The sequence below is a fragment of the Pipistrellus hanaki genome (assembly GCF_964339955.1).
Source record: "Pipistrellus hanaki genome assembly, chromosome: 7".
NCBI lineage: Eukaryota > Metazoa > Chordata > Mammalia > Chiroptera > Vespertilionidae > Pipistrellus > Pipistrellus hanaki.
This window is the reverse complement of record NC_140509.1, coordinates 34,728,823-34,755,578: the sequence shown is the minus strand read 5'-3', so window position 1 is coordinate 34,755,578 and position 26,756 is coordinate 34,728,823.

Genomic DNA, 26,756 nt, shown 5'->3' with positions numbered 1-26,756 from the left:
TCTTGATTAATTTTCTTTACTGCATAATAAGGAAATAAAAATCCCCACAAATGTACTTCATGAATATTATTTTAAATTTTGCACTCACTATTCCTTCAGCCTGCTGCATCTTTGAAGAGCTGAGCTACTACCTTAGCTAATTTTTAGTATTACTAAATTACAGATCCATTTTATCTGCTCTACTATGCCTGAAAACAGAGTATCTTCCAACTATTTCAGTTCTGGGCTTCCTTGCTGAGGCCTGAAAACAGGGTTAATTGGGACAACTCTGCCAGGAACTTTGACCACACACCACTTGTCCACTAACCTTCCAACAAAGACCATGCATTGACCTCGCAGTTCATGCGGAATGAAGGTCACTCTGTAACGGCCCCTGCCGGAAACGGTGACTCACAGATGAAAGATCCTGTGGGTAGGAACTCTCCCCAGAGCCCTCCCATCGCAGAGGCAGGCTGCTTTTGTAACACCCACACACCTTACATTTTATGCCGCAGATAGCATTTCAAGCTCCCACTTACAAAGATTTATTGTCAAGCTCAGAGGTCAGATGAATTGACTAAAACAGGTATCAGTTTAACAGGAACTGCTGTGTGAAATACTCTCCTTCTTCAGAAAACTCTCTGAGCCCTGTACGGGCCTGTCACAGGTCCAAGGGGATGACCTCTTTGAACCGCTAAAAGCTCATTTACACACCCCTCGTAACTGATACTTTAGTTCAGGACTTTTTTTTGAGCCACTGCTTTCTTTGTACTAAGCTTCAGAGCATACCCTTGATCAAAGCAATTTTAAAAGGCCTCACATTTTTGAAGAAAATCAAATACAGAAATCTCTCTGCTGACCTCGTGATCAGCAGTCTGCTTAAAAAATGGCAGAGGGCTTATCAGTCTGACGTGAATGCTCTGCTTCCTTTCGGAACAGAGCCATTGATCCTTATTCCACCCAAGCACCTAGCTCCCATCTCTATTCCCGATCACAGAGGGAACTTCCATAAAAACATCAATCTTAACTTCACTTCTCTTCCCCTCTGGCTCTCTAATTTACATGTTTGAACTTACCTTTCTTCATCTCGTTGGCGTTATGCATTTTCTGAGTGAAGCTTAATCGTTGATGAGTGCTCAGCAAGAACAGATTCTTTTTTAGACACACAAGCCCTTTTCCAGATGAGTCTGCCCCATGATCTGTCTTAATCCCATTCCACAACCTATGCACAATCCTCGGTAAGACTAGGCTAAAGATACTCCGCAACAGTTCACAGCAATTTACCAGGGATAATATTCATTTCTGTACATTTTGTTCTACTTTATTTTGAATTATATTTAGCTCCTGAATTTATTCCTGCCTGTTCCAGTTTCAGGACTTCATTTTTAATCTTTCTTTCCCTGTATTTGACAGTACATGATCCTTACTTTTAGTATACCTTTACATTTCTGGGAAATTTTTCTTTTTTCTTTTTTTTTTATCACAGTCATCTTTTGTAGAACTTCAGTTTTTGGTCCAAAGTCTTGGTCATGATATCTATGGCTAGCAAATTAACTTTATCTTCCCAGCATGCTGAGTGGAGGGATTTAGTAACAATTTTGCATGAAAGGGATTCCTGTGTGTGCTGTCGGTATTCTGGGTGCCCACCTCCCCTCCCAGTCTTTACATACCTCATCTTCCCTTCTTCTATCAGGCAACTTTAAAGGCTGCATTGACACAACTGCAGGATGAGAGTCTTACTGGGGCCCAGGTTTTCTTTCTGAGCAAGGGAATCAGGGCACACATTCCTTTTAAACTTGATGCCTAATGCGGGGGATGCTGCTGGCTGCTGAGAGCTCAGCATTGATCGCTTCTCTGGGAATTTCCTTCTGGCTGAAAGCTACCTTATTCAGATGGTGCTTCTGCCACAGGAACATCCGGAATCTTAGGCTGCTTGATTTGAGGATATAGTGCCCTGCCCCCTTCCCTTAAGTGAGAACAATGCCATTGGGATGTCGGAGCTTCACATCCCCCCGGAGCCTCTGATGTTACTGTTACATTTCAGCTTCTCCTTCTGCTCAGTCCTGCTGCCTTTGCTTCCCCACAGGTGTTGTTCCCTTTGATAAACTCTCTGGTAACACCTGCACTCAAAGCTCTTGATTGGAGTCTCTTCCTAACACAATGGTGATCTTTTCTTGCAATTTAATGTCAATGTGAGCTCCAAGACTATGTTTCTGAAAACAACTACTATTTCAAATGACAGCTTATGTAAATCTATATGCCTGTGTCATAACAATGGATTAAATATCATAACAAACATGAGTCACACATGTTGATAAGCAAATGTGACTAGGAAATAGCTATATTTATGGGCTTTAAGTAATATTAAGACTACAACAGAATATAGAAATTGCTTCATAGTGTCTTGAATGTTGAAGTAATTCAATATAAATGATTGCATCATGAATGGGTCTCAATAGGCAACCTAAAGCATTAAAAACCTCTCAGTTTCCCATATGAAAATATGTCAAGAAGAAAATGTTTAACAATTTGGTAGGTTAAGTGTGAGAAGCTAGGCACAAGTCAGGCCTCATTTCACTAAGTATAATGTGTAATCTTTTTCTTTCTACAGTTTAGAACCTAGTTAGACACTGAGGAATTTGAGTTGGTAGACAGAAAAACGATCTCTAATTTCTTTCTTTCTTTCTTTCTTTCTTTCTTTCTTTCTTTCTTTCTTTCTTTCTTTCTTTCTTCCTTCCTTCCTTCCTTCCTTCCTTCCTTCCTTCCTTCCTTCCTTCCATTTATTTCTTTATTTATTATTCAGAGAGGAAGGAAAAGGAAGGGATAGAAACATCAATGATGAGAGAGAATCATTGATCGGCTGCCTCCTGCATGTCCCCTATTGGGGATTGAGCTGGCAACTTGGGCATGTGCCCTTGACAGAAATAGAACCTGGGTACCTTAAGTTTGTAGGCCAATGCTCTATCCACTGAGCCAAACCAGCTAGAGTTCTCTAGCTTATGTTTAAACTTCAAACAAAATTTGGAGAATATGTGTGTGCATTTGGAGCAAGTGTAGAGATTCAAATAGAGACAACATTCAAGATAATAATTTAGTGTTATCTATGTTTTATAAATTTAAAAATAGAATATAAGTATTTTATAACTCTAACACACACACAAAGTTAAAGCCCCCTTATAATTATGCCCAAGAATGACTTGTCCTTTTCAGCTTCCTTTCCTATACAATGAAAATAACAATATTTACCTTCTTTATAAAGATGTTGAGACAATGAATTTTCTAATGTGCATAATGTGTTTTGAAGATGAAAAGCTCCTTGTAAAGTCTAAATGTTATTTTTATTATGCATACATTATGAGAGATCACAGGTACACAATTCTGAAGAATACATTAAAGCTAAAATTCATTATGAATAATCTTTGTGGTTGTAACCTGAATTAAATATAAAGGTAAAAGACAATCTTCTTAACTTCAGATGGTATTGATTTTGTTCAGTTTTTCCTTGTACTTAGATTGTATCTCATAATTAGACAGAGTTAACTTTTTAAAAATATATTTTATTGATTTTTTACAGAGAGGAAGGGAAAGAGGGATAGAGAGCTAGAAACATCGATAAGAGAGAAACATCAACCAGCTGCTTCCTGCACACCCTCCCACTGGGGATGTGCCTGCAACCAATATACATGCCTTTGACCGAAATCGAACCTGGGACTTTTCAGTCTGCAGGTTGACACTCTATCCATTGAGCCAAACTGGTTTTGGCCAGAGTTGACTTTTAAAAATTATGTGATGTTTGGCTTTCATAGCTTTGTCCATTCTTGTTAAAAATTTCCATTATAAAATTTTAATAAAAGAGTGGCCCTTTTCATTTATTTTGTGACTATGGGAAGTAATAGGTACAGCTTTAGGTTTTAATTTCAACTCATCAACAATAACATTTTGGCCAAAAGGCATATGGTTATAATATTCTCGATCCTTAGATGCTTTCTTTACCTCAAAAAAAAAAAAAAAAAAGGTTTAATTTTGTTCAATGTATTCCTTCTGCCTCCAGAACAATAAGTTCTATTATTATGGTGAGACCTTGTTGAAATTCTCTTGGGTTTGTAATCAAAGTGACTCTTAAACTTTTCTTGACTTTGTGCTATAGTCATGTATTTCAAAGACAGATTAGAGACACATTTTTACTTAACTTGTGACACTTGGCATTTTATTCCCAGGCAGCTATCTGCTAGGAATAATGTCTATTTCTCCTTGGCTGTGTCCGCAGATCTATTAGGACCTGGCTCAAAAGCTGAAACGTGAGCCTGACATGAATGCCAGTGGCAGTCACCTTACTGACTTATCCTGCTGTCTCTGTGCTGGGGCCTGAGGCTTGCCTGCCATCCACCCAAAGAAACATAAGCTATCTCAATAGAAGAAATATTTATTTGTCTTTTGTTAAACTTGTATTTTAACCTATTTCAAATGCAGGCATTTTGGGGAAAGGGGTAGCCAGTTCTAGATATGGTGGAAAAAAATAGTCCCTCTGAAAAGTATTGCCAAAGCAACACCCTCACCTCCTATTGCTTCATTTCACTTCTGTAAGACATTGTCGTCATTTATTTATAATCAACCTCTAGTCTGGAGGATGTCCAGGCCAGTAATGCATATAGCTAACGAACAGTGAAAATGGTTGTTCTCCCTCTTACAATTAACATTCCTTTGTTTTTAAGTGTGAGGACTGCTAGCTAGCACAATAGACAAAGATGTTTACTGAAATGGGGCTTCATTGTCTTAAAAGCTAATGCATGTCTTAGAGAAGATGGGATTAACTCCGTGCTCACTAGAAGCATCAAGCCTATTTTTAAAGTGCTTTAAAGAAGTTCAAATGCAGGCAGCACAGTTAAAGGCGTTTGTGGATAAGCAAAACGCCGGTCTGGCCAGGGGAGAGCATAACCACGTATGTTGAAGACTGCTTCAGGGGCAGAGCAGAGATGGACAGTCATTCCCTTAATTCTCTTGCCAGATTTTATATTGAGTAGGTCCTGTGTGTCAGGAATGTGATCCGTGAAGTGTACAGGAAACAAAAAAATCTCTGCTCTTCCAGATATTATGTCTAGTGGAATGAATCAAATAGCTGAGGAATAAAAAAATATATATTGTGCCTTTCCACAGTGTAGGTCATTCCATGCTTCACCTAGGATGAATGACCTGAAAGCAGGTGGGAAGTGACAGAGAGAGAGAAGAAGAAGAAAAAGAAGAAGGAGGAGGAAGAGGAGGAGAAGGAGGAGAAGGAGGAGGAGGAGGGGGAGGAGGAGGAGGAGGATAATAGAAGAGACTAACTTTTTCTCAAAATGCAAAGCAAAATTTCAATAACAGCATAAAAAGATAATTTAACTCCTGGGAATTCAGGGCAGATGCTGGAGAATCTCACATGTCCACATGCATAGCCATTTGACACCTCCCCCCTTGGCTGGCTGGCTTGGGAGACTCCTGAACTGCTGCTTGATCCTAACTCACAGCTGTGATGAGTTCAACTAAAGTTGATGAGGATCCAATTGTAAGAAAAATATTATGTATTTTTTATTTTTTTTAAATGGAAACTTTGCAAGGAAGGGGTATTGAATATCCATTAATATTCTGCCTTAACACATTTAAATCCATAGAGCTTGGATAAAGTGATCATTAAGAACACTGCATCATTTCAGTCCTGACTTCACTGTCACCTTCTCGCACATGAAGAAGCCTAGGTTCCCTGGGCCCGCCCGCCCGCCCGCCCTCCCTCCCTCCCTCCCTCCCTCCCTCCCTCCGTCCCTCCGTCCCTCTCGCCCTCTGTCTTCTGCCTTCCAATCCACCCGTGCTCCCATGCCACTGCCAGCCCCTCTGCCGGGTCCCAGCCCTGGCTGCACACTAGAATTGTGTAAGGAACTTGCAGAAACATGTAATACCTGGGTCCATTCCCCAAGTTGAGAGTCAATTTGTCTTATGTGTGGCCCAGGCACTGGTGTTATTTTCCATCTCCAGGTGATTCTAAAATGTAGCCAGTGTTGAAAACCACTGCCCTGAAACCTTCCATGTCTCCTTCGGAACTCAGTGGGTCATCTTAAAACCGCCGTGTATTTACCTATTACTAGTACTTGGCCAGTTTCCTTCTTCTTGCACTAACAGGAACAGGCTGGTTCCTGAGGACACTGTTTCCTCTGAAGTATTCTACCTCTCAGCTCTTCAGTGCTTCCTCCCCTTATCGTGTTCAGTCGATGTCATCGACTCTCTTATTTCTCTGCTTAAAGAAAAATAATGATCAGAGGGAAAGCCCTCATCTTCCCATAATACATCTTTCCATCTTCCCGTGTCTGTGCTGTCACTGTCTTCCCTGCTGGTAACACGACTGGCATGGGCACTAGCCTCTCACCTACTCAGGGGCTGATGCTTCCATTAACCCCTCTATCTCCTTCCCCTCCTCCCCCCCCAACTAAACTTTCTGTCACTATTAGATTCTTCATATCCACAGGGGTGATATTCAAATAATATCAATGTAAGATATGAGCACTGATTAATCACTATGGAAGGAACCGGAACAGCCTGCATTCCAGGTGAGTATCATCTGGTTTGCCCATCCAAATAGAAGGAGCCTGTTTCAGTGTCACTCCGCTTAATAAACACTTTCCCTTCTTCACACAGACCCTCCTTCTGCTCCTTCTTCCAGCCTTTTCATTGCAAAACATTGTGGTCTCTACTTACTCTCTCCCCATCCCATTCGCTTTGGTTCTTTCTTCAATCAGGCTATCACCACATCACTCCAGTAAAACATCTCTTATCAATGACACTAGTATTCTTCACGCTGCTGTGAGAGGGGGCATCGATTCTCAGTCTTCATCTAATTTAACCCCTCAGCAGCACTTGATATCACTCTTTCCTTGAAGCACTTGCTTAGTGAAAGTACTGTGATATTGATATTTTTGCACTTAGGCAAAATTTCAGTTGATGCATCATACTCATTGTTTTGTAATAAGGATTAACTCATTTGGTTTAAAACTTAAAAGAAAATACTTGAATACTCCTGCAAAAACGTCAGACCATAAAATAATGTGTATGTTTTTATGAGGCTATGCTGGTGAAAGCACAACTATTGGATTGCCATTACTGAAACAAATAAAATGCATCCAGGAAAAGTTTCACCTTTGTGTTTAGAGAACCATAAAATGCCCGATTATCTGGATTGATTAAAATAAAAATTAAAGTATGTCTCACATGGAACAAAATAGGAAATGAATCTTCCATAATTCAACTTAGGATATATTGAACTTACCTCAGAAAAGAGAAATAGCTCAACATTCTAAACATTAGGGCCAAAATACATTAAATTATTATGGGTTGCCCAGCCAGGTGTGGCTCAGTGGTAGACCCAGGAACCAAGAGGTCACCAGTTCTATTCCCCATCAGGGCATATGCCTGGGTTGTGGGCTTGACCCCCAGTGGGGGGCAGCTGATCAGTGATTCTCATCATTGATGTTTCTATCTCTCTCTCCCTCTCCCTTCCTCTCTGAAATCAATAAAAAAATATATTTAAAAATTATTATGAGTTTACTGAAAAATATATATATAAAAACCTGTATCTTGAAAAACCTGAAATAATTCAATATGTCAAAATTATTTGGTATAATAAAATAAACACAAAAGTTATTTTTATGATAATGCCTCTAATTAGTTCCTATTATTGCAGATGTAGCCAGAAAAGTGTCTGCTATGGCTGAAATGGAAAGCCTGGTTTCAGTAACAAGGAGATTAAGGAAACTCTGAGATTTATGAACTCCAATGTGACTGCTCTTGGGATAGCTGCTCTTCACTCTCAACTCCCATTTTGAAGGTGGCTTTGCACTTCACTATAGTGCTAAACCCAGATTCAGTTTGATCCGCATTAAAGAGGCAGTTATTCTCCTAGAGGTTCCATAAGGACATAGAAAATGAGTCTCATTATATTTTCTGCTGCAAATCTTAATAAAATCTTTTAAAAGTCTGTTGTTTCCCAGGAAGTGGTTCTCCCTTGCCAGTCACCTCTGTTCTTTCATTGACTCCTGAACCAAAGGTTTTAAACGCTTGTTGCTGGTTCTGCTCTCTCCTCCATTTGAGAATAAATGCACTGTGGCCACCAACCACCTAGTATTCCTCAGGCACATCCTCTCACGCCACCCTTGCCTTCCTCAAGTGGCTCTTCAAGGCACCAAACTGACAATCTTCTGCTAAGAAAATAAATTTGCCCTGTGACATTATACTGTCGTACTAGTTCCTGTTAAATTGATAACATTTTATACCCTTAATAAGAAACTGGGCTTATTTCAGCTAAAAGTCCCAATAAATCAAAGCTAATTTTTCTGTTCACAGTTGCAATGAAGGGGCTTTGCATCTGAGTGGAATAAGTTTGTATGGGACCTTATTCATGCAGAACAACCTTAACTACTGTCCTCTAATTATAATATATAATAATAATAATATGCAAATTTTACATTTGAATTTTTATCCAGTTTCTTTTTCTCTTTAGGCAGCAGGGAACAAATGTGTTTTATTGTTGTTTTTTTTTTCTGAGAATCATTCTCTTTGAAAATCTTTTCTGTGTCTTACAATGAGGAGATAAAATAAATATCACTGGAGTGGGTAGGTGATTATTTAAAAGGTTAAGAGTTCGATTCCCTGCCAGGGCATATGCCTACATTGTGGGTTTGATCCCCAGTTGGGGTGCATATGGGAGGCAACCCATTGGTGTTTCTATTTCATATTGGTATTTCTCTCTCTCTTTCACCCTTCCTTTATCTTTAATGAATATTTATTAATATGAGAAAATGTTCTCAAATATAAAGTGAAAAGAAAAAAGTAAAACATGTACATTTATCTTATAAAAGAAGAACATTGTAATAAATAGCAAAAATGTAGTTTTGTACAGATGATTTTTATTTATTTCTTTATACTTCCATGCATTAAAAAAAATCTGTAATGAGTAATTATAGTAATTATATAAAATTATAAAATTAAAGAATATAGTTATTATATACTACAAGAGGCCTGGTGCAGAGACTCCTGCACTGGTTGGGTTTGTTGGCCTGGACTGCAGGGATTGGGCCAAAACTGCATCTCTGACATTCCTGAGGGATCCTGGATTGTGAGAGGGTAGTTCTTGGGTGACGCACCCTGGAACCGAGCTCTCTCTTCTTTGGTTCCAGGTGTGCCACCTGAGAACCACAAGTGCCAAGTTACCACAGCTCAGCCGTTCCTGCTTTGAGCATTTGCCCTCTGCTGGTCAGTGAACATAATAGCTACCAGTTGGCTGGTCGAATTATTGGCTGGTCATTTAGGCTTTTATATATAACTAGAGGCCTGGTGCACAGATTTGTACACCAGTGGGGTCCCTAGGCCTGGCCTGTGTCTTCTTACAATCCAGGACCTCTCAGGGGATGTAGGACTGCCAGTTTCAACCTGATTCCCTGCAGGCCAGGCCAAGGGACCCAGCAAGGGGCCTCTAGTATGCATATAAGATCTTTGGTTAGTCTCTTCCCGCCCTAGCCCCTCCCCCCTTCCCTCTGAGATTCATCAGTCTGTTCCATGTTTCCATGCCTGTGCATTGAGCATCTGCTCTCTGGTGGTCAGTGTGTGTCATAGCTACTAGTTGGATGTGAGATAGTCGCTTAGGCTTTTATATATATAGATTATAGAAGGATAGACCTATATTTGAGAATAGAATGAGAACTGAAAAAGCTTGTGGTCTTTCACTGTCATTTACCACATGAACAACCCAAGATGAAGAGTGTCTGAGGCCTGTTGATGTTCCCATAGTTCTAGCAGCTGTGTAGTTTGCGATAGGAATGATGATGATGATCATGCTTTCTAATTCCTGGCTATTGGTAGCCTTGCAAGTAAATATCCATTTAAATATTTTTAAAATTAAAGATGTTTAATTCAAATCAGTTTCAAATAGTATGTAATGAACTGAAAGTATGGTATAGCCATTAAAAAATGTTTACTGACAATGAAGAATTAGTATGAAACTGACAGGCTGCACAGCAGTGTCTTGTGTGCCTTTTCCTCTGCCCTTGGCAGACATGGGCTGCTTGTGACCTGATTCTGAAGATAAGATATGTCCACAGCAGATTCAGACACGTGAGAATGTCTGGAGAACTGGTGGGTAGGCCATAGAGGAGGGATATGCAGGAAGAAAAAGGAAGCATACAAGCCTGCCTAAAACAAAGCCTTCACAACCCAAGTGCAGAGGAAATTTTAAACAAGAAGCCCTGTATCTGTCACTTATGTCAGGTCTATTCTTATATCAGCACTATGCTTACCTGGAGAATACTCACATGCATGTGTGTACATATACATATACACATAAACGTGCTCTCCTCTTTTTCCAAAGAATTTTGATCCAAGTCCTAGATAAAGTTGTGCTTTAAGGAGAGCTGAAAGAGCTATTTTTCTAAAAAGACAATCGGTGCAAAATGTAATTTAAAAAGAATTGAAAGGTATTCATTCCATGTTTCTCAGGAATGTGGAATTAATTGCTTCAGAGTCTGGAGGACTCCTAAAAACCAAGCATCACCTTGGCACCTGCATGCCTTGGATTGTCAGCAGTAGAGGTCTCTAGGGTGTTGGCAAAGGGCCAGGTGGAGGGGGAATGCCAGCAGCACACAAGTACCTGGAAAGGGAGATGGGGCACAGTGGAGCTGGTGAATCAGTCTTTTCCTCTAGGCCCTGAGAATGAAAGGAGACATTCATGTACTTTGAACTGTGCTAGGGGCTGGGGCTTAGCATAAGAGAAGTAAGGTCTGAGACCCTAGCCCTCCAAGAAAGATTCAAGTGACAAAAATGGGCATCCAACAAATAATTACACAAATGGTTATTTAATTCTAATTTCAAAAAAGTGCTCAAAAGCAAAGTACAACGGCCGTGAGGATATATACAGAGGACAAAATTAATCCAATTTGAAGGTTCAACTGTAGAAGCCTTAATGAAAGACATGTCTATGAGGAGACCAGAGCTAGAAAACAGAACACCAGCAAACACTATATTGATAGGTGAAAGGATTTCATTGTGAGTACATGTGATATTCCTACTATGAGACGAAGCTTTGTTCTTGCAATAATAGAAGAAGAAGGAGTAGAATATGATTATCACTATACCAATGATCACAAATTTAACCTCAAGTTTAGATAACTGGACACTGTTTCTTATATGTCCTCAGTTATAAAGCATGGAGAGATATTTGGGATCCAGTAATGGGAGATAGTTAACTTAGGGACAAAATCCTGATCTTAACAAGTAAAAAAATGTAAATGGCCATGTTTCTTAAAACAACTTTGGTAAGTCACATTACAATAGATAGGTTCTATCTTTTCATATATTCTTTGTAGATACCGAGTTTGTGTTTTTTTTTTCTTTTTCTGAAATTGTAATTAGTAAATAAAAAACAACCATAATTCAGATGCCACAGCCATTCTAATTTACATGTATTCTGTTCTTTCAAACATGAAATGTTATAAATAGAAGCGACCTTTGAAACCCAGCTCAACTATACATTTCACTGGGAATAGAAGCCTGTAAGTGGTTTTGTTGTCGATGGAAGTTGGGTGTCCACTGGTGGAAGTGGTGGATCCCTTCTCCCACTCAGAGCCGGGGGTCGGGTCCTTACAACATCTTGAGACAAAGAATTTTCTAAGACTCACATGGCAGGATGAGTGATCTCTATTTGTGTGCATTATATCCCTTATTCCAAAAGTCCCACTTCCCTTACACCAGTCCTGGAATATATGCAGCTGCGGGTTCAGCAGAGCTAAAAGCAAAGCCAGTGCCCAGAGTTTTGTTCCATGATAGAGCTGGGTCTGCACAGCATCAGGCTGGTTCCAGTCCATCAGTCCATTGTCTGTGTTGGGGGATCCACGTGGCTGAGAGCTATGTGGGCAAATGCATGAGAGTAAGAGTCCCACAGGTCAGGAGCCAAGCGCAAGAGAGGGAACTCCTTTGTTTAGGGGTTTAAATATCTCAGATTGCAAGTTCTTGTATTGGCCAACCATATCTTGGCTAGTTCACCCAAATTTTACTGGGCTGGCTCTATTTGGTCTTCCCTTTGTCCTTTCTAGTTATTAATAACCAGGTTATTATAATCATATCAGTTTGACAATATGTATATAGCAGAGTTAAGACTTTGTACTGGTCTTGCCTGCCAGGCCTTCACTCTGGGTTGCTCCATTTTGGGATGCTATTTGCTTTCCTCTTGTCCTCTAGTTCATTCATTAACTGTTTTGGGGAGCTATTTTTAAATTTTCTGGTTCCAGCACTCAATGTATCATCATACTTTTCTAATTATCACTTTTTCACAATTAATTTTGAGTCTCCTTTTTTTACCTCCAATTTCTGACTTTATCCACCTCACATTAACTTATATGAATGGGAGAAAATGCAAATAAGAAAGAACAGTTTGGAATGAATCCCCAGACCGATGCTCTATCCACTGAGCCAAACTGGTTAGGGTGAGCTTTCTAATTCTTTTTTTAAAAAAATATATTTTAATGAATTTTTACAGAGAGGAAGGGATAGGAATAGAGAGTTAGAATCATGGATGAGAGAGAAACATTAATCAGCTGTCTCCTTCACACCCACTACTGGGGATGTGCCCGCAACCAAGGTACATGCCCTTGACTGGAATCGAACCTGGGACCCTTCAGTCCACAGGCCAATACTCTATCCACTGAGCCAAACCAGTCAGGGTGAGATTTCTAATTCTTTAGCAGAATGTTCTCCAGATGCCACGTGCAGGGTTGCAGATACTGTGCCAATTTGTGAGTACCTTTAGACCTGCATTTTGGAACTAAAGGAGAATTAAGGAAATGATTCTTAGCACAAATGGGAAATAAAACATTGTTATGTGAGAAACTGTTGAATTCATGCTGAGTTAAGTATTTTTATTTCCTCTTACTGGATTCCTGGGAACTCTGAAATAGTGCTATTCACATTCAAGGATCTGTCTGCCTCAGTCATAGAGGAGCACTGCTTAGTTAGTCCATTTTATCAAAAGGAATAGTGAACACAGATGTTGGTTGGATTTGCCGGGTGAAAGTATGCTTATTAACTATAACTCCTAGTGTTGTTGTTTTTTTTAAATATGTTTATTAATTTTTTAAAGAGAGAGAAAGAGAGAGGAATAGAGAGATAGAAACATCAATGAATGAAACATTGATAGGTTGCCTCCTGCACACCCTCTACTGGGGATCTAGCCTGCCAGCTGGGTATGTGCCCTGACAGCAATTGAACCAGTATCCTCTTGGTTCATGAGTCAGTGCTCAACCACTGAATCACACTGGCTGGGCCCTAGTAGTTTTTTAATATTTAAAAATGTCAACAAAAGATTTATATTAAAAAATAATCCACTATTAAAAGATCTACACATATAAGCAAATATAAATATATGTATCTATCTAAACATAAGTTCATGTATATGCATGAACAGATTTTGTTCATTATGATTGTTATGGAATTGGCGTGGAAGAGGACAGTTAAACGCGCGGGATGCTCAGGAAAGTAAGCCTTTATTCAAAACGGCACTGCTGGTTCAGGGGACTCAGATCCAGATCCTGAACAACTTAGACAACGAGACAGCAGCAGAGGCAGTGCAGTCCGCAGGCTGCTGTCTTCCATGGCAGCACCATTCCAATGGCAGCAGCAATCAGTAAACATTAATTAATGATTTATACTGCATTGCATTAAAACCAAAATAGGATACCATTAGAAAAAAATTTATTTCACAAATCTTCATTAGTTTTTATCAAATCAGAAAGAACCAAGTTAGGCAATGGGGCTGAAATGCTGTAGTCATTAACTACTATTGGAAATAATGATGGAATGGAATTTTTGGATTAGAACACACGATATTCCCCTGGGCAGAATGGTTCCCAGGTTCTTTGTGGGAATCAAAGAATGAAAACCACTGACGGAAGTGGTATAGCAAAGGTGGAAATTTACTGAAGAACAAGTACAGACTTTCACATGGGGAAAGGGATTCTCACAGCACAGACTCCTACATGATGAGGGAAGAGTCCCTCTGAGTTCCTTCTCCCTTCAGCTTATAAAGTCTGTAGGTATTTGTGCCTTGATATCCCCTCTGATTGGTCATTATTCTCTTAGACGTGTTGCTATAGTAACTCTTGAGCTCAAAGGTTCCTCCTTCCTTATTGCTTTCCTATTCCCTTTGGGCTTTCTTCCTCTCCTTCTGGATGAAGGGCTTCCTCCCCTTTATTTTGTAAATACAGGCTTTCTGAGGTCCCAGCTCCCTCACTCTATGGAAATGCACCTGTAAAAGCTTTTCAGCTTCCCTGTTCTATGGAAATGTACCTTCTGCTGCTCTGCAGCCCAGTGCTTCCTCCATGGTCCTCTTAATTTCTAAAGTCTCCTAAACCTGTCTTTTTCACCCCTAAAAATTCTGTTTCAATAATTTCCCCTCCCCAATCTGGAGTCAAAATAGTAAAATAATCCAGTAAGGGCAGGGAAAATATAGTTTTTGATATATATTTTGCCTTAACACTGGAATTTAAAATCAGTGGAGTACAAAACATAATCCTTAAAATCTTTAAGACAATAAAATAAATCAGTAATTTTAAAGTAGCCTGTTGTGCTTTGGAGTGTCTCAAGCAGTTATGATGTCTTTTCTAGTGCTCTGATTCTCCTAAAGGTATCCAGAGGCAGAGCTTATTATCTAGTTCACATCAGGACAGAATGAGATAAGAGGAAACCCTAAAGGTCTGGTAACTACTTAAATCAGTTGCCAAGATAGGTTTTTTCTTTTTCTTTCTTTCTTTCTTTCTTTCTTTCTTTCTTTCTTTCTTTCTTTCTTTTTTTTTCCTTTTTTCTGTAGAGTGATACAAGTGATTTGCACTTAGCAATTCTATTGTTCATTTCATACCCTATCCTATCTGTGATCCTTAAACTTCTCATGCACATTCCCTGTAAATAGATTGGCAAAGATAATTCTATATAGTGATATTTATACCCATGGATGAATTGTGAGGTAGATATCTATTTTTGCCTCATTTCCTCCCTTTATGAAGCCTGTATTTCCTATTGTTGAGGTATAAGAAGTTTATAACTACTGTGTTTCCCCGAAAATAAGACAGCCTCAGAAAATAAGACCTACTTACAGGTTTCCTTCTGAGTGAAATATAAGGCATCCCCCCCTGAAAATAAGCTCCCCCTCCCCCCTAGGCTCTGTCTCAGAAACTTTGTGAAACCTAAACTGCAAGAAGTTGTGACTTGGGTGAAGAATTCATGGGAGAAAATCACTGACAGTTGCATTGCAAATGCACTGTGAGCAGGCTGCCTTTACAAGAAGTACTCATTTAAAGGCAGTGCTGTTGCTAAACATGAGAGATTTGGTCCACTGATTCTGAAAGAAATGGAGTCACAAGAAATTCAGGAAATTCAGGAATTGGATTGTTATGATGATGTTCCAGAAGATGATGACATGATTGTCATTGAATAAATGAGTAAATTCTTGATACTATAGGATTCACAGTTTGTCTGGTTTGTGTTGACAGCTAACGTACTACCGTACTGTATACAGGTAATAAATTTCCTTTATTTTCATTTAACAATAAATGTGTACCATATTCTTCTTCATGGAAAAATAAGACATCCCCTGAAAATAAGACCTAGCACATCTTTGGGAGCAAAAATTAATATAAGACTGTCTTATTTTCAGGGAAACAGGGTATATAAGTAAGTACATTTAAAGGAATGTATAAATTTGGACTGTAAAATATAAAGACAATTAAGGAATTTATACATTAAAAGCTCTTGCATACACTTTTACTATATAAAGTTAGGGACTAAGTATGGTAAAATCTGGAGAGAACTCATTTTATCAACTGCTATGAATTTTTTCCCAAAGATTATATATATATATATATATATATATATATTGGTTTTTATTTCCTTGAGAAATTAAAATTGAGATGATCAGATTTTCTCTCTCTAATTTATCTGGACTCAACATTCATATAAATTTACTACTTACTTATATTTATGGTATAAAAATAAGTCTTAAATATTTTTATTGAATATCAATTCTACTAAAACTATCATATTCTCAGTCCTCTAATTGCATATATCCTGTTTTATAATTAGAATTTGATTTGTTTGAAATGAGAAAATGATTTACTTCTCCTTATTTATAAAAGGTCATTGGAAAAATTATTAACATTCTGCAAATGACTAAAGGTAGCTGTTGCTATGAAATGAGTTAATTTAACAAGGACAATGAATAGAATTGTTCAATTCTCAAATGGCTTTCAAAACATTTATTGACTAATATTAATTTTTAAAATCAATATTTATTAGAGGTAGTTGCTGATATATTAGAAAATCTGGTTATATAGCTGTATATGTTTATACTCAATTAAGGCATAAGGTTTTTTCACTTTGATTAGTATGATATGTATTTAAGACTAAATGTTTATTATGCTTCAAAGTTTTGTCTATTTTGTCAATTTTAAGTTTCTAGCTTGGGTTTTTATTTTAAGGTTCTTAGGATTCTGATTTATATTTTTTTCTGGGTTATCTGATATTCAGTGAAGAAGCTAGAACAAAAGTGAACTCAATCATCCTTAAAATCACATGAGTATTAGAATTATTATAAAAGCAAAAGTCAATTACAAGCCTGATTGAGTGATAACAATGTAACATATAAAGCAAGTTAGCCGAAAAGATTAGCATTACACTCTTGGAGACTTGTAAAAGAAAGTCCCAGGCACTCAACTTATACTCAATGTCAAGATTTATCCAACACTGTCAATGGAGTTTTCTGAATGCTCTCAAACAGTTGATAAATGAGATAAATAAAAAGTAACAGAACAGTGTCACTTGGCCTTGTTCATTGGTAGCCGCTGTGAGTAAGGCTCTCAGGTGACTTGGTCCCACACAATTACATGACCATTCTCACCAGCACCAAGAGGGCCTCTCAATCTTAATTTTAGAAGTGAAAGGAACGACATGAAAGAGTTACAAGGAATACTTAAAACAACAGCAACAACAAAACAACAACAGCACAGAGGCAGGGTGTCTGTAATGTGCAAACCAGGGAGGTGGTTTCAGACAGCCCATTGGAGCCTTATAAAGAGCATGTCAATAGCTTTACAGCTTTGTTTGGAAAAACATGTTGTTCTCTGATAAGAGGAGAGTTTATTAGAGAAGCTTATCAAACATTTATTTACTTAATGTAACAGAGTTTAAATAGAGTTGAAAAAATAAATGAAAAAGTTAAGACTTTTTACAATGAAAACTTTAAACAAGTAAGTCAGGTGTATAAATGACACAAAAGGGTGGTTGAAATAACAAAAAGTGAAGCTAAAGAAAAATGTCTGTAGATTCGTCTGTGAAGGTAATTCTGAAATTTTACAACAAGGCTCTGGTGCAAATGCGAGAATTTCAGACTGGGAGAGTGCTTGAGAAAAAATGCCTGCCTCTAGTTATTTCTAGAGATGGGTTCTCTTTCTATAGGTATCCTTTGTCTGGGTATCTGTTCTGATTTTATTTTTTCTCAGTTGGGGAATATGAGCCCCAGCTGGCCTAGGAGGAGTAATTTTAACAGAAAACATATAGACTCCATCAAAGACCCTATTTATTATAATAAAGAGGGAATATGCTAATTGGCTGCCCTGCCCTCAAAGATGGCAGCCCCCACAGACAATAAGGAGGGAATATGCTAATTGACTGCCAGACCCTCAAAGATGGCAGTCCCCTCAGCCCAACCGGGGCAGTAGGTGTGAGGCTGCTCCACCTGCCTCTGGAGTCCCCCAGTCCCCTCAGCCTCCCAGCCACCTAAGGCTGCCTGAGGCCCAGGTAACCAGGGCTGGCTGAGGTTTGTGCTGCCTGCACTGGCAGCAGCAGAGGTGTGATAGGGCATCACCTTCCCCTGATTGCCAGGTTGCCTCCTGCCCCTGAGGGTTCCCAGACTGTGAGAGGGGGCAGGTCAGGCGGAGAGACCCCCCTTCCAGTGCATGAATTTTCATGTACTAGGCCTCTAGTATTCACATAAAACTGGATAGTTGATATGTGTGTTTTCAAAATTTCATTTCCCAAAGCCTGAGAAGAAAAGAAACTCAGAAACAAAGCAGAATGTGTTTTGTACAGAATGGAGACTCTCTGAAGGTGGGGTCTGAAGTCCAGAAACCAAAGCTTGGCTCCTGGCATCAAGAAGCTCCTGACATGCGGCCTTCATCTTTGTCTCCCTGGATGATCCCCAAGGGGCATCTTTGCCACCTCTTTCCCATCCTCACTTAGCAACCAGCATGACTTTTGCTAAATGAAAATTTATCATGTTGGTCTCAAGTTAAACCCTTCAATAATTCTTTAAACACCTTATTTTCTATAGGAAAGTACTTCTCTCTCTCTCTCTCTCTCTCTCTCTCTCTCTCTCTCTCAAATAAAAAGCATAAATTTATTTGACAATAAGAAAAAAGAAAATTAATTGGTTAAAGCTCTGGAGCTTAAAAACTACTTGATATTGCTAACATCCTGTGAACAATTGTTCTCTGTGAAAATAATAGTCAATAAATTCTGAATTTGTAGCCAATAAACATGGTCTGAGTAATGTGAGCCCGAATGCTTGCTGGTATACACCAATTGGTTTTGAGAAATGTGCAGCAAAATATATAAAGAAGATAATAATACTCAGCTCCAATATTAATATTGAGAAACATTCATAATCAATTCATAATAAAAAGAGCAAGAAATACTTTTGTATTGAAATTATTTGACTCTACATATATTTCTTACATCCTATTCACTTTTTTTCTTTTTATTACACTTATTGGGGTGACATTGGTTAATAAGATTATATAAGTTTCAAGTGTACAGTTCTACAATATATAATCTTCATAATTGCCTGTGTGTTCATCACCCAAAGTCATCTTCTGTCACCACATATTTGATCCCTTAACTCTTACTCTCACATCCCTCTTCCCTCAGGCAACCACCAAACTGCTTTCTGTGTGTAAGAGTTTTTGTTTGTTTTTCTCCTTTGTTCATTTGTTGCAGTCAGGTTTACATCCTACCTATGAGTGAAATGATGTGGTTCTTAACTTTTTCTGTCTGACTTGTTTCACTTAGCATGATATTCCCGAGGTCCATCCATTTTGTCACAAATGACAGTATTTCATGTTTTCTTATGGCTGAGTGGTTCATTGCGGCATTGTTCACCGTGGGTGGCCAAGACATGCAAACAACTGAGGTGTCCTCGACAGATGACTGGATAAAGATGTGGTACCTAATACACAATGGAATACTACTCTGGAAAGCACTTTTCTAATTGTTCTCCATGGGCATTTTTGAGAGATGTCAAAGGGTGCATTCCAACCTTTGAAAGTGCTTTGGGCAAGTAAGATGGAAAACAGCAGTGTAGCAATGTCAGCGAGGCTTCTGTACGGCAGGACTCTTAGAGCTGGGACTTGAATACAGCACTCAGGATTCATGAGTTCTCTCTTCCATGCTATACTTCCTAAGACCATGAGGACCTGGTATACAAGAGACCACTGCGAGAGATGTCTCTAAGAAGTTCCGGATTAGTTCTCTTGTATGCATTTAAAAAATATATATATTTTATTGATTTTTAACAGAGAGAAAGAGAGAGGCATAATTAGAAACATCAATGAGAGAGAATCATCGATCATATTTTATTGATTTTTAACAGAGAGAAAGAGAGAGGCATAGTTAGAAACATCAATGAGAGAGAATCATCGATCAGCTGCCTCTTGCACACCCCCTACTGGGGATGTGCCCGCAACCAAGGTACATGCCCTTGACTGGAATCGAACCTGGGACCTTTCAGTCCGCAGGCAGATGTTCTGTCCACTGAGCCAAACCGGTTTCAGCTGTGCATTTTTATTTTAGTGCCATTTCTTTACGTTGTCAGCTATTTTATTGTATACCTGCCCTCTCGCCCCAAAGATGAGTTCTTTGAAGGCCGGCTTCTGTCAAGTGTTGCTGCTAGATTTCTGTCACTTGTTCTGCCTGGAGTTTGATCCCCATTCAGTTTACTGAATAATGTCCACTACTCATTTAAATAAAGGGTTTCTTCCCCCTAGCATCTGCCTTTTGATTTTGACCTTGCCAGATATTACTGCATGGACAGTTGCTTTTATTTTATTTATTTATTTATTTATTTATTTATTTATTTATTTATTTTTAAATATATTTTTTATTGATTTTATACAGAGAGGAAGGGAGAGAGATAGAGAGTTAGAAACATCGATGATAGAGAGTCATCGATCAGCTGCCTCTTGCACACCCCCTACTGGGGATATGCCCGCAACCACGGTACATGCCCTTGACGGGAATCGAACCCGGGACCTTTCAGTCCGCAGTCCGATGCTCTATCCACTGAGCCAAACCAGTCCCGGCTGGACAGTTGCTTTTAGAAAGAGGAAAGGAAATAGGTTTCTTGGAAAATTTTATTTTCTCCTTTAGTATATTGTAAACCACTAAGTCAAAGGATTGCAACACTTAGTCACAGTTTTCTCTCCAAAAGCTTATAGTTAATCATTTGGGTTAAAAAATGGCCCACAGGTATGCATCTGGCATGAGAAGAATTTTGCCAGAGAGCAAATAAAATGCTGCCAAGAAACAGCCACAGGGACCGTGTTCTATGTATTATTGTTGTTTATTGCTGATTCAAGGTTAAACACTAGATTGAAAACAAAACAAAACCAAACAAAAAACCACCCAATAGAATTACACAATTTCAAGATGATTTGAAGGGACTTTATAGGTCATTTGGTTCATCTCTGTCTTGAATCCCAATATTTTTTGCTACCAAGTGGTTGTGCATCTTTTGTTTGGATATGACAGCTCCACTGGTAGGAATTAAGCACAGTCTCTTGTGATAAATCTGGTGTGTGAAGTATTGCTATTGATCTGAAAAAATATATATACTCTACCTATAATCCTGGTATTGCCCTAAAGAATAACATGGAAAGATTTTCTACCCTGTTGCCACTTTTCAAATAGTTCCTGTCACTGCTTTCCATGTATATGCTCTTCTCTAAGGGTAATCAGCCTATTCTACGTAGGTCCTCAGTGTAGTAGTTATTTGCTTCCTATACTCTCTTATCTCAATGATTATACTACTTTGTAACTTTTAAAGAACAGCATGCATAAATGAACCCTAAACTCCATGTGTGCCATAATCAGTACTAAAAAATTAGAAATGCTTTCAGTCTCCATACTATATCCCAATTAATGTATTTTGTGATAGGATATTATATTATTGACACTCTTATGATTGTACCATCATCTGAAACCTCTTCAGTCTCCCTTCAATGTGTGCAGTTTGCCAGGACCATGTGTTCCACTATGTCGTCATAAATTTTGACCTTTGGAAGCTAAAGAGAATCTTATATTTATTCGTGTACGATTAAATTTTTTGAAACATTTCTTTCCTCAGCCCATTATTATTTTCTATCATGGCTTTTTTTCTATTAAACATTTACTGAGCACCTAAAATGTGTAAGACCCCATGTTAATCAGAATGCAAAAATCTTATTACGTCCAGAAGTTAGAAGCCTATAAGAGAAGATACACAATAATGTCAGTAATTATGGGATAATATGCAGACAACATTAACCAAGTTATTGCTAAAAATGGTTAGCAGGCAAGAAGAACCCTGGAGGCTTGCTAGTGATAATTTTCCTCCAAAATTACTTCTACCAATATTCTCTACATATGTATTTTGAAGTACACATTTCTTTCTGTATGTGTAGATGGGTGACCTGAGGCCACTAGTTAACTTAGGCTAAATCACAAGTGAATGTTAACTATCTACAGCAAGCCTGGAAAAAATAGTAAATGAAATTTTATGTGTAGCAACCTTGTATAACCTCCTGTGATTAATTTTAATTCTTGCCTACACTGACAATTATTTTCCTATTAGCTAAAAAGAATTTTCCTTGAAAATGATCTGTGTATCACTAAATAACCATGCTTTGTTATTATCTTGCTAATACAAGGAACATGTCCAGTTCCATAAACTTTTCTTTAAACACTTTATAAAGCTTTCCTTTTTTTATAACACTAAAATTGATTTACTATTGAAATAACAAAGTGAAATCTGACTATAATACTTTTAATGAGATCTGGTAAGTGTCAAATGGAGTGGAACACTTATTTCTTTAAGTAAATATGGAATATTTTTCTTTTTCAACAACCACACTCAGCTAGATTATTTTCTAGAACTTCATCTTTAGAGTTTATTCATTTTTGAAAATCTTTTTAAAAAAGTCTTCGCTCGAGGAGTGAGGATATTTGTTCCATTGAATTTCAGAGAGAGTGGAAGGTGTGAGGGGGTGGGGGAAGAAGAGAGGAGAAAGAGAGAGAGAGAGAGAGAGAGAGAGAGAGAGAGAGAGAGAGAGAGAGAGAGAGGCATCAATGTGAGAGAGACGCATTGATTGGTTGCCTCCCACATGTGCCCTTGACTGGGATTCAAACCCACAACCCTTCAGGGTGTAGGTTGAAGCTCCATGAAGCTCCATTCCGGCCAGGGCTGAAATTAGTATTTTCTAGCCCTATCCACTTTCCTACACAACCGTGGTGAAGGCAAGGAGTTGGGGATCAGGAAAGAACTCACTATTTGCCTTTTATTATCTCAATTTAACAATATTAGACCATTTCTTCAACCTGTTAAGTTAGTCATATTTTTATAATTTTTTCTTCTTTGCTGAAAATTAGATGAATGATTTTGCTGTTATATATAATCAGAAACATGGGAACATACACAGGGTGGATTCTGATTATTCTAAAAGAAGAAGAGGAAATATTAGGCTGATTTTATTAATAATATCTCACTTAGCACAGTGCAATTCAAAAGGTCCCAAAGACCTCAAGTTTAATAATTCACTAAGAGGAATCATGTAACTCATAAAAACAATTATAGTCATGGTTACAGTTCACTGCAAAGAAAGAATACAAATTAGAATGAGCAGAGGGAATCAGTAAAGAGATGCAAAGGGTCGGTATTAGAAGAGAACAGGTGCGAAGCTTTCACTTGTCCTCTCCCAGGGTAGTCATGTTGACAGTGCCTATTTCTCCCCCCAGTGATGTTTGACAATATGCATAAAATGCTAACAACCAAAGAAGCTCACCCAACCCTTGGCTCCAGGATTTTAATCACACAGGAAGAGATGACTGGGCTCAGATCTGACCTTCGTCTCCAGCCCCTACAGAGGTCAAGCTCATGCTGCATGGTCCAAGGTCTCCATCACACATCACATTGTTAGCATAGACTGTCTGGTGGGCTCATGGCCTCCAAGTGAACAATATACTTCTGTCAGGCAGGATATTCTAAGGGATTAGAGATTACCTCCCAGGAACCAATCAAGTGTCAAACCCTTCTTTGGGCAGGATTGATTCTTTATTGCACAGATGGATTCTGAAATATAGTGTGAAGGGCATTTGGGAGAGAAAAAAATTGCTTTGTTAGTAACTGCAATTTAGAGACTGTGATGGCATACTTAAACTTGGCAGAAATGCATAATACCAGAGAGCTCTGGGGAGGCACTCAGAGTCTTAGGGAGATTGGGCTGATAGAGTGGGTTTGTCATGTGAGACTCAGTGACCCACTCTTCAACCATATCCATTGAGAGGGCTCAGAGAAGCCTTTATTGCGAATAAATTTTGGTATTCAGTCATTCTATTTTTTATTCATTGATTTATATCTATTGAATATAACCACGAGCCAGCACATATTCTAACACTTGGGATTTTTCAGTGAGCAAAACAATGATCTACACCTCTGTGAAACTTTCTTACCTTCCAGTGGTGGTGGAGGGGAGGAGAGACCTGATAAAAACAATAAATAAACATAACAAATTAGTAAGTTCAGAATATGCCACAAGATCATTGCTATCTAAAAGGGAAGAACCAGGCCAGGATCAGTAAATATTAAATGTGCATTGGTGAGACAACTACTCAATACTGGAATGAAGATAGAGAATGTTGCCATTGAAATGGGCTCTCTATTCAGTGGAAATAATGAGACATCAGTGTGTCAGGTGCCAAATGACAGCACTTAACCACCCAAGATCAGAACAGGTAACATAAAAGGCAGCAGAGCCAAAGAAACCATGAAAAGGTTTGACTAGTAAGCATCACTTACTAGTTGTTCTTGGGGGACACTAAAACTAAAATGAATAGATACTCTTCAAAGAACCTACCTGATCTTTATAAGCAAATAAATGAGTTCTATCATATAGGGCTTGGTTCACTTAGAAAGAGAGTCATGACCCTTGCTCATTTCAAACCTTTGTCAACAACAGACTCACTGCTCCTTCCATAAAGGAAGAGATGAAAAGAAGGACCTCTATGATGATTTTGTCAACATTGTTCTAAAAAAGTTTGTACCATTTGCCCTCACCTCTGTATTCTAGGAAACTGCTTGTCTCTATTTCACCAATGTTAGATTTTATTATATTTTATGCACATAAAAAAATATTTTCTCATTATTTAATTTGTCAACACATATTTATCTGTGTGTGTTTTTTAAAAAAAATATATTTTATTGATTTTTCACAAAGAGGAAGGGAGAGGGACAGAAAGCTAGAAACATCAATGTGAGAGAAACATCGACCAGCTGCCTCCTGCACACTCCCCACCAGGGATGTGCCCGCAACCAACGTACATGCCCCTGACTGGAATCGAACCTGGGGCCTTTCAGTCCGCAGGCCGATGCTCTATCCACTGAGCCAAACTGGTTTCGGCTTATCTGTGTTTTTAAAAAATATTTTGGAGAATTGCCTTATTCATCATTTTACCATTTTGGTAATCTTTCTTTTCCAATTGGTTTTAAAAATATTTTAAGAATATCAGTCATATTTTGCCATATATTATAATTATTTTCAGTTTGTATGTTGCTCTTTTCTGTATTCACAAAGTTGAAATTGTTTTTTCTAAGTTACCATTGTCCTGTTATAGTTTCTGCCTGTGGAGGCAATGGAGAAGGGGTAAGACTTCACCCAGTTCACAGAGGAGACAATGTTATAAAAGACTTTTTGCTTGGTTATTTTTTATATTCTGATTTAGTTAAAATTTATAATGGAATCAGGTGAGATAACTCTAGAGATAGCAGTGGAATTTTAGCAACATCTTTGCAAAATCTGAGAAAGACCAAAGGGGATTCTGTGCACATTGCTCAGTAATTACCAGAAATGGACGTGTCTGTATTAATTTAAGGATACATAAATGGAGGGAAAAATTTTACTAGTATGTAGCACAGGTGGCTGAGAATTTCATCTGAATCACTGGGATTACATTTCTTAGCCTATAAACATGCTTTAGCAATTCTGTCTTCAAAATGTCCTTGCATGGCCCTGCTTGCACATGATTTACATAGGCAAACTTCTCAAAGTGATAATCATTAACAACAATTCCATTTTCACATCCACTCATTCAAACCCCTGAAATCTGAACACTGCTCCTATCACTGCTTTTGCCAAGGTTAAGAATGGTCTCTGACAGTCATCATCACCAAATCCAACGGAGCGTTTCTGTTCTCAATATGTTCAACCTTTTAGAAACATTAAAGTTGATTCAAGCAGTCTTCTGAACCACTTTTCTTACCCTGGACTCTTCCTTAAAAACTATTAGGATGATTATTGCAATAAGATTCATATTAGTTTTTAGAGAATTATAGATTTTTTATTTTAATTTGAATTGTTTGATATGCTATGCTTATAATAAATTATAACATTTTTTCAGTCTTTATAAAAATACTAGAGGCTCAGTGCACAAAAACTCATTCACTGGGGGGGGGGGGGGGGGGGAGGGTTGTCCCTTAGCTTGGCTTGTGCCCTCTCGCAGCCCAGGACCCCTTGGGGGATGTCTGACTGATGGTTTAGGCCCTATCGATCCCTAGGAGATCAGGCCTAAGCCGTTAGTCAGACATCCCTTTGGCAGTATGGGAGCCCTGGGGGAATATTCAATTTCCCCTGGGGAGCAGGCTTAAGCCATTAATCAGACATCCTCAGTGCTGCTACAAAGGTGGGAGAGGCTCCTGCCACCACCACTGTGCTAGCCAGCCATGAGCCCACTTCTGGCTGAGCAGTGCTCCCACTGTGGAAACACACTGATCACCAATGCTCCTGCCTTGAGCGTCTGCCCCCTGGTGGTCAGTGGGTGTCATAGCGACCAGTCGTTCCTTGTTAGGGCCAATTTGTATATTATCCTTATATTATATAAGATCGAAAGCACAGCCCAAGTTGGCAAATTGTTTTCTCATTTTGGCAATCTAAGAAATAAATGTGTAAATATTGTTTATGTGGAAAATGTGTGACCTGTAGAAAAAGAAGTAACAAAGGAGGAAGTAAATAAGAACTATGTAACACTGGTTTCCCTTTCCAAGGAAACATCACATAGTTGCTGCTATATGCTTGCTTTTTAATATCATCTTTCTAATAGTGAAATATATCTTAGTACCAATTTATGGTTATGTTAACTGACCTTTAAGAAGATGATTAAAATTAGGTATCAACAATTGATTTTTTTAAAAAAATTAAAATAAGAGCAACTATCCCTAATGCTTTGAGGCTTTTTTCTCATCCTTTGCCAATGTAAAGGGTGTAGAAAAGGGGTCGTGCAAGGACATTTTGAAGATGGACTTCCTGAAGCCTATTAATAAGTCAGTGAGTATAATCCTAGTGATTCAGACAAAATCCCCAGTCATTTGTCATTGTCGTAGTTTGCTTTTTCATTCAGATTATTTCCATAGTGATGACTGTGAA